The following is a 6391-nucleotide window of genomic DNA, read 5'->3' as shown; positions in this document are numbered from 1 at the left end:
GTATAGGGCATCTGGAGCCACAGGAATTGGAAGTGGATCTACCAGGGTAGCCAATTGGAATTGGGTATAGCAGAGTATAACATCCATTTGGATTAGGGGCCAGAAGGACAGAGAGGCACATTTGTAACAAAAGTGTCTTTCACATGCATCTACATGTAATAGGTGTTTATCAAGCAAATGAGATGGGTAAGGAACTCAGCTATTGTTAGCAACATCATAGAAATGTGAAAGACAGGCCCTGGTGTGTGCTTTGTGGAGGGGCAGTGGGAAATGTAGCTTGCAGTTGCATGGATGTTGTTAGGGAGGGACAGAGGCTGGATGTGAGCTCAGCTCACTGAGGATGACTTAGGGCTGCCTATGGCTCATTCCTTCAGAGAAGGGTGAGGGAATAACAGAAAGTAGAGAGCTGAGTCTGGAATGTTCCACCATACCTACTCAGAAAGGCCATCTGGACCCTCAGGGCTCTGCTGCCTATGTATTCTACACCATTTTCCCAGCTGCCTCCTCCTAAGTACTGGATGCTGTGCCCAACCCCTGCTTGTTGTTCTAATCCTAAACCAACAGGTTTGGCCACACAATATCAAAGCTGGCAGAACAAGGCAACCAACTCTGCACTGTTGCAGCCATGGAGCTGACGTGTCTTTGGTGTCACACTGAGGGACCCTACACCCAGAGACATCCTCAGGAAGGAGCCAGCCTTATGCCTATTCTAGGTTCTCCGGTCAAACCTTCTCAGGCGAGCCCTGCTCCAGTCAGAACTTCTGTGCCAAGGGCTCTGTAGAGATATTTAATTTGTGTTTTAACAGGCAAGGCTTGCCTAACCACCCAGAAGCCAGCTCCAGAGAGGGCGGGATGCGCAGGGAAGAGAAGGTTGCCTGATAAATAAAGACTGAATTGTTAAATAGTTTGAGACACTTGGAATTGCAATTTCTGAGTACTTGAGGCTATACCTTCAAACTTAAAATGTCAGAATTTCCATGCAATTATAACCAGAAAATGGCCTGGACTTTAATTTAGGAATGTGGAAAGAATGTTCCACTGAGCAACCAGCTGAAGAAAATGCTCTTAGGATCATTTTCCTGAGTCCAGCCTATTTTACCCACAGTTCACAGAATGTGGAAGATCAGACCCATATGCCCAACATCTTGGCCTCCCTGGGCTCTAGGTGGGATCTTCATTGAAAACTGTGTAGTTCTTCTCGGATCCTGGCTTGTAGATCCCCTAGCTTCTCAGCCTTATCGTTCCTGGTCCCCAGCTACCATGTGGGTCCTCTGGGATAGCTCGTGTCTCCCACAGTCTTAGCATTACCTGTTGTGTCTGTCATGTTCTTACCGCTTTGGTCATTTTGCAGCATGCAGATGGACAGGTGGCCCTGCCAGCTGTCACAGGGCACTGTCCTGTGGGGTTCTCCTTTCCCCACAGCCCTCAGAAGTGGGGTCATGACCCTTCCTTGCTGTTTCCTTGCTACTAGGTTGCAAGATGGCGGGTCGGGGTGGGAGGGGAGGGGGGAGGGGTTGACTCTGGTATGCAGCATGCTGGCTCTCCTCTCCAGGTCTTTGTGCATGCTATATCCTCCACCATCATCTTTCTTCTGAAACCTTCTCGGCTCCCATCCTGGGAACATCCTGAACTCCAGGACACCCCTGCCTAGCTCTCCAAATGCATTTGCCGATTTGCAGCCTTAGACCCGAGTTCTAAGAGTTTTTGTCTTGGTTTTTATTCATGTCTCCCACTGACGGGAGCAAAGTCATTGAGGGGAGGTAGTGACATTGTCATTTGAGGCCAGTGAGGGTGACAGAGGAGGCCATGGGCCAAGGTGGAGAGGAGAGGTCCTGGCTACTTTCATGAGCAGGGTGTGTGCTAACCTGCGTGGATATTTTCCTTAGGGTCTTCCCCACCACCTGCAAGTCCTTCCCCTTCCTTTGTCCCTAGTGCTGTTTGTGTGGAACAGACTCGGTTTTGATTCAGCCCTAAGGACTGACCCTGCTTCCAGGAAAGGTCTTGTGGGAAGTTTTGACCAGGTGAGGGAATTACTAGTAGGGAAGCTTTGAGCACATGGCATCAGATGCTTGAGCATATAGATTACTAATAAGCCTTTCCCTTTTCTATATGCCATAGAATCAAATCACTCTGTTTCAGGAAAGGGAAGGCCCTTTCATCCAGCTTTCTACAAATTTCCTATCTCCTTCCAGCATTCCTTTCCTTAGTAATTCTGGGAAGGCTTTGTGTACCTCCTACTGGCCTGCACCCAGACTGCTTGCAAGTCTTTCCTGTAAAACCACTCTTTGCCAGGCTTCTTCTGACAACTTCCTCATCCACAACAATGAAGGGTAGAATCTTTAGGACGCCTATGGTACTGGGTCACTCCCATCACAAGCAGTGACATATGAGCATCTCAGTTGGCTTTATTATTCCTACTTTAAGTTAAAGAAAGAATCTATTAGTTAACTTCTGGGGTTTGTTTGGGTTTTTAATTTGGGCTCAAATGACTCTAAAAGTGCCTAGCACCATTGTCCCTTCTCTCCTAGTCCCATGTTGACAGAGAGAGAGAGAGAGAGAAAGACAGAGAGACAGAGAGAGACAGAGACAGAGACAGAGAGAGAGAGAGGACAGTTGGAGCACCAAGCAGGGTGCAAAGGCAGTTCAACTGGGTACAGCCCCCCCATCCTGAGTCTGGGTTTTAACCACATGCCAGTGAATATCACTGCACTCTCACCCTTCCTCCCCATTGGCTTTTCCATTCTCAGACCTCAATGCCTAGGGATGCTGGTTTTCTATGCCTGTGCTCAGTTCAGTACAAATGCAGAGCCCATTCACCCACTAGCACACTGTGCCAGGGCCAGGTCTGGCTTATCCATGAACAAACCAGAAGCACTACACTACCCCTAAGAGTGCAACACCAGCAGCACCTCACTGTAGAACAAGGCTCACTCACAAGGGTGGAGGGAGAGGCAAATCTGGACCCTGACAAGGAAACCATATGGTTTGTGAGGCCAAAGTGGGTACCCACTTCTTTATAGGTCCCCCCTCCAGCTTTTGAAGGCCAAGGATTCGAAAGTCTGCTGTCCATATGGTACCTGAGGAAGATGCTTAATTCTAAGAGGAAAGGAGAAATACATAGACGTGTATGTCTGGCAACATAATACCGGGGATGGAGAAAAGTGGAGAAAGGGAGGGAGGGAGACTTACATTCTAATCACCAAAACCATACCTGCACAGCCTGGCCTGATCAAAACCTCCTGGGCTCAGTGTCTGTACCTCAGGCTCCTCAGTGACATAAGACTGGGAAGGAGCCTGACTCCTCCCCCAGAGGGTGGCAGGCAAGGCCCCGAAATCTCACTCCAGTTCTTGGGCCTTGGGTTCTGAGGGACAGTGTCTGCTCTTGTGGCAAGGTGTGATCCTGGAGTACAGAAAACAGTTTGTCTGGATTCAGAGTAGCTCAGGCCCCCAGGAGGGGCAGAAAGGGAGACCCAGCTCAGTGTAAGCTCTGTCACTGCGGCTGGGGTCACAACCTTCTCTCACACAGGGCAAACAGGTTTTACAAGGCAGGATTAGAGTTTCGGTTTCCAGAAGAACAAATTCTGGCCTCTTAGGTATATCAGGACATTGATCATATCATACTGTATTCGTAAAACACGATAAGAAAGTACAGCTGGAGAGTTCTCATCTCATGCTTCAAATGTGAACTTGCTGGAGCTGATCGTTTTATAATGTAAAATTACAACTGTTAAATGAAGACACCAAACCATCACACAATGTACAATTTCTGTTTGTTAACTATATTTTAAGAAGACTGGAGAAACTAAAATGAAATTCTCTCCTGCTCCCCGCAACACACGAGGAATTGACAGCTGGAAGCCAACAGGGGAAATATTGGCAATCAAGATATCTGAAGTGGTATTAGAATTGGAGCACACATCTCAGCCTGATGAGGGACATCCCTATCAATATTCCCCTCCCGCAACATTATTCACTGCATGCTCAGGAAATTGAGGAGTAATAGTGAAGACACTGAGTCTAAAGTACTACAAGCCAAGATTCATTTAGATTCTTCCACTCACTAGCACAGCCATGGGGGCAAAGCACTTCACAGTTCTCTCTCCCAGTTGTCCTTTAGAAGAAGATTATCACCATCTCACAGGCCGATGGAGGAAGATAAAAGTCATTGAGGAAGTGTCTTTGTCTCTGGCACACGTGACTGTTTCCTGAGGTCCCAGCAGATTCCAGGATGGAATGTGATAGCCTCTGTCTGTCGTGGCCTGACACTGAAGCTCAGTGAAGCAGGAGACTGAGACCTAAGTGTTACTGGGAGGAGTATCTTATGGATACTCCCAAACACTTTGCATTTATATAATAGGGAGACAGCACACATGTTCTAATCCATTGGAAACAGTAAAACCTGACAGTAGTTAAAGAAGAAGGTGCTGAAATAGGACTTCTGTCTCCCTCTGACTGGGACCTGGAGGTAGATTAAAAACTCCAAAGCATCATAGACTATTGTCTTTGTCTTTCCTCCTAATTGCCTACCAGAACTTAAAGGTAAGACCATATTGCTGAAGACACTATACACATTGGATAGACAACTCGGAGAAATTGAGCTGGGGCTGACATGGAAGCCTCCTCCCTGAGGACCAGCTCTCTCAGGTGCTGAAAGTGCTTTGCTAACTATCAAGGGAGGAAAGTAATCAGTAGTTCTCCACAGTTGTGAAGTCTACAAACCACAGCAATGACCAGCCAAACAAGATATCACCACTGGTGTAACAGTGACACTTGGGTTAGTGGATAGCCAATAGCCACATAATTGGACTTGAAATTCTGCTCAAATGAAAGGAATTGTGCTTGATCACTGTAGACCTAGCCAAACACCCGTGGCTGCTAAGGTCATGTAGCCTTGAGAATTTACTACTGATCCTTTCCTATACTACTTTCAAAATGCTTATCCTCATATGCATAGATAAGTAAGGCTATCAAGCCTCATCAAAGAAGCTTATTTTTGCAGCAAACATAAACTACTAAAGAAACACAGAGACAACTGACCACAGGGTGCCCAACATAACACATATTCCTAAGGCTCAGGGAACGTTGAGAAAGCGGGGGAGTACTTTACATTGCAGGAACCAGAGGATCAGGATGTCACCTGTGAGATGGTGTCCTCCATATGAAAATGACACAAATGAGATTGCAACAATGTGGCTGCAAGTTGACATGCCAACAAGAACTCTGTGCCTAGGTGAAGAGCTATGGACAACTGTTGGCTGCTCAGAAGGAGTCGGTCTTCTCGAGGGATGAGCTCCCTCATAGGTTACCTAATCCCAAGTGGTCAGCTCGAAATACACATACAAACAGCCACATTAATGGCATCAATAGTGTGTGTGTGTGTGTGTGTGTGTGTGTGTGTGTGTGTGTGAACAATAATAATTAAAGAACAGGTCATAAATTTGAAAGGGAGGAAGGGAGTGCAGAAAGAAGTAGAGGAGGGAAAGGTAAGGGGAAAATGATGTAAATATAGTACTTGTGTATAACATTTAAAATATAAAAATGAAAAAAAGTCTGTGGAATCCCTTGGGACATACTCATGCTTATTGTAACTCTCAGTGATGGGATAAACACATGTACATATGTGTACACATGTACACTCATCTAAGGTCAGATAGCAGAGGTGGAGTTCACATGTAAATTATTTAAGAAGGTCTTGGTGTGGAAGGCAAGTAATTAAGAATAATTATTTATTTATTAGCAAAACTAGCTATTTTCAAAATTGCAGTAAAAAACACAGCCACAAAGAGGCAAACAGAACACTGGAGCTTCCATCCAGTCTTTCTGAGCAGTGAGGCAGACCCCAGGTGCCTGAACGCCTTCTCACTTTATTTTGTCTTTTCTGTCTTTGAAGCTAGAGGCCCACGTCCCAAATCTGTAGGTAGTGATAGAACCCCTTGGGCTTTCATTTCATAACCAAGGTGCAGAATAGCCTGAGACATTCTTGACGGAATCCAGCGTGAGAGAAAAGTATCTGATGATGTTCATCTTGGCTCCATCTTGATCTGAGGTTTTCAGGTCTCTGTGTAATTTTCCTCAAATCCTCAGTTCTTTATCGGCCACTCTACCCCCTCACCCTCCTCATTCTCCTTGCTTTTCCTCTCCATGCCTTCCCTTCTCTCTCCCTCTCTCTCTTTTTCAAAATCTACAAGTTTTACAACTGTGAAGTTTCAGAGAACTCTCTTAAGGACACTGCTAGTGTATCTCGAAAATTTTAGAAACGCTCCAAGATAACTCTTCTTTAAATCTCTGAAACTCTAGATCTCTGTGAAAGTTCTTTACTTCCCTTTCTCAGTGAAACCACATCCTCAGAGACTCACTCCACAGCCCACTATCATTTGACAAATGGACACTG

The sequence above is a fragment of the Myodes glareolus genome, chromosome 3, assembly GCF_982192425.1.
Source record: "Myodes glareolus chromosome 3, mMyoGla1.1, whole genome shotgun sequence".
Lineage (NCBI taxonomy): Eukaryota > Metazoa > Chordata > Mammalia > Rodentia > Cricetidae > Myodes > Myodes glareolus.
This window is presented reverse-complemented; position numbering follows the sequence as displayed.